The sequence below is a fragment of the Colobus angolensis genome, unplaced genomic scaffold (assembly GCF_000951035.1).
Source record: "Colobus angolensis palliatus isolate OR3802 unplaced genomic scaffold, Cang.pa_1.0 Scaffold305, whole genome shotgun sequence".
Lineage (NCBI taxonomy): Eukaryota > Metazoa > Chordata > Mammalia > Primates > Cercopithecidae > Colobus > Colobus angolensis.
The window spans coordinates 163,852-166,842 of NW_012116322.1; the positions used below are offsets into that span (position 1 = coordinate 163,852).

Here is a 2,991-nt window from a genome sequence, read left to right on the forward strand (position 1 = left end):
AGTCTCTACTAAAAATACAAAAAAATTAGCCAGGCGTGGGGGCACATGCCTGTAGTCACAGCTACTCGGGAGGCTGAGGCAAGAGAATTGCTTCAACCTGGGAGGCAACGGTTGCAGAGGGCCAAGATCACGCCACTGCACTCCAGCCTGAGTGACAGCGAGACCTTGTCTCAACAAAAAAAAAAAAAAAAGGTAACTATGTCAGCAAGGCCTTCCCTAAACACTTGTCTTAAACATTTGCCATCTTCTCCATTCTGCTTTATTTTATTCACATTTAGCAACTTCTTAGCCAACCTGTTTAGGAATTGTTTGTTACCTGTTCACTGTGATATAGGCAGCTTGTGCCAGGATGTAAACCAGTGCCCTCTGCTTGCTGTATTTTGCTGTGTTAAGATAGCCTTGCAAGAAACAAAGTGTGAGCTGAGCCAGATGGCATGCTTGGTGCCATAGTTGATCTACATTATAGTGCTGCCTCCTTATTTTGTCAGCAACTGGTCACAAAGTGTGGATTGTCAGTGTCCCGTGGGCCACATGTCAAGTGGCATGGTCTAAACACACTCTAAAATTTACTTATTTTGGTCTGGGTGCGGTGGCTCATGCCTGTAATCCCAGTACTCTGGGAGTCTGAGGTGGGTCACTTGAGGCTAGGAGCTCGAGACCAGCCTGGTCAACCTGGCAAAACCCTGTCTGTGCTTAAAAAAAAAAAAAAAAATAGCTGGGCATGGTGGCGTATGCCTGTATTCCCAGCTGAGTGGGAGGCCAAGACATGAGAATCCCTCGAACCTGGGCGGCAGAGGTTGCAGTGAGCCGATATTGAGCCATGGTACTCCAGCCTGGGCAACAGAGCAAGACCCTGTCTCAAAAAAAATTTTAAAAAAAGTTAAAAAAAAATTCAAATAGACTTATTTTATTGTCTGCCTTTCCCCACTAGGATGTCAGCTCCAGATGGGCATTTTTGTCTTTTCTGTTGACTGCTATATCCTCAGTATGTAAAATAGTGCATAGCAGGTGCTGAACAAGTATTTGTCATCCATTGTAATAAAAAAAAATACAGAAAGATGTAAAATGAAAAGTGTATTGTCCTCTCTTCCATTAGTTCCTCTCCTCCAAAGTGACAGTTTTGTGTATGCTTTTAGAAAAAAATGGACAAGCATCTGGGTATTTAAATATTTTGACAGATTTAAATGGAATCATACTGTACATAGTGTTCTCTTTTGTGTAGTTAATAATATATATAGTCTTGGTTCATTCATTCTGATCTGCTTCATTGTAGTTTTTTTTTTTGGAGGGGGGACGTTTTGAACTGGGGTCTCGCTCTGTCCCCCAGGCTGGAGTACAGGGGTGCGATCGTAGCTCACTGCAGCCTTGAACTCCTGGGCCCAAGCAATCCTCCTGCTTTGGCTTCCGAAGTAGCTGGGACGTCAGGTGCACCACTGTCATGCCCGGCTTGCTTCATTTGTGTTCATGATGGATGCTTGTCTCATGTGTGGATGTGCCCTGCTGGAATTACCCTTTCTCCCATTCCTTGCAAAAACAGGTTGTTCCCTGTGTTTTTTTGCTATTTTGATCCATGCTCCACTGAAAGTTCTGGCACCTGTCCTGGGGTATGGTAATGGGTCTATCCCTGCCTAGCTGGCTTCGAAAAGTTTAAAGACATCAGTGCAACTTACCATTTTGCAAAGTTGGCTGCAAATCAGGAGACTGCATAGAGATGGACTATGGAAATCCCCTTTTAAGCACAGTTAAAAACAGTTAATGGTGAAGGATGACTTCAGATCATGCCCCGTGTTTGTTTTTTCTTTCTGTCTTTTTATTAACGGTGTGATTCTTTTTGTAATGTCGTGCTCATTACAACTATTCCTTCTTGGTCAGGTTGGCAAATTGTATGTTTTTCTGGCAAGTTTCTGTGAAGTGGAGTTAAAGATGTTTATGAATATGGAACTTTTCTGTAAAACTACCACCTGCTTCATCTTAGCTGGGTTGCAGGTGGAATGTCTAAGGAAGCTCCAGCCGTTTCAGCATTTGCAAAAGCGTGTTCATGCTGACACTGAATTTTCTTAGTCTTGCCTTACATCTGTCAGGGTCTGGAACTGCAGGAGAGATGGTGTTCAAATTCAAGCCTGCATCAGAATCACCTGGAGAGCTTGTTATTATGTTTTATTTATCTGTCTATCGAGATGAAGTCCCATTCTGTCACCCAGGCTTGATTGCTGTGGCACGGTCTTGGCTCACTGTAACCTCTACCTCCCGAGTTCAAGCTGTTCTTCCACCCCAGCCTCCGAGTAGCTGGGATTACAGGCATGCGACACCAAGCTCGGCTAATTTTTAAAATATCTTTAGTACAGATGGTGTTTCACCATGTTGGCCAGGCTGGTCTCGAACTCCTGACGTCAGGCGATCCACCCGCCTTGGCCTCCGAAAGTGCTGGGATTACAGGCGTGAGCCACTGTGCTGGCTTGTTACTATAAAACTCAGCTTTCTGGGCCCCACCCAGATTTTCAGTTTTAGCAAGTCTGGGTGGGGCCTGAGTATTTGCGTTCCTGACATATCCCTGGGTGCTGCTGCTGCTGGTTCAGGTCTACATGTAGAGACACTGGAGTGGATCCTCACTACCTATAGTGTGACCTGTGGACCAGCAGCCATGGCATCACCTGGTGCTTGTTAACAGTGCAGAATTTCAGGCCTCAGCCCAGATCCACTGAAACTGAATCGGTGTTATAACTAGTTTTCTAGGTGGTGTATAGACACATTGAAGTTCGAGAGAGACTGACTAAGTAGGAGTAAAGAAACTTTTTCTGTCAATACCTTCGGAATTCCGGACCATACAGTCTCTGTCACAAATACCAGTCTCTTCCAGCGTAGTGCAAAAGCAGCCTTAGATAATACGGAAACCAATGGGTGTGGCTATGTTCCTGTAAAAATATATTTGGAGACACCAATATTTGAATTTTATAGAATTTGCATGTGTCATGTAATATTCTTTTAATTTTT

General features: G+C 44.1%; 1 protein-coding gene across 1 annotated transcript in view; it reads left to right on the top strand.

Moving 5' to 3' along the window:
* Nucleotides 1–2,991, top strand: part of LOC105517680 (multidrug resistance-associated protein 1-like) — a 21,869-nt gene that overhangs the window by 18,635 nt on the left and 243 nt on the right. The gene's annotated exons all lie outside the window — the stretch shown is intronic.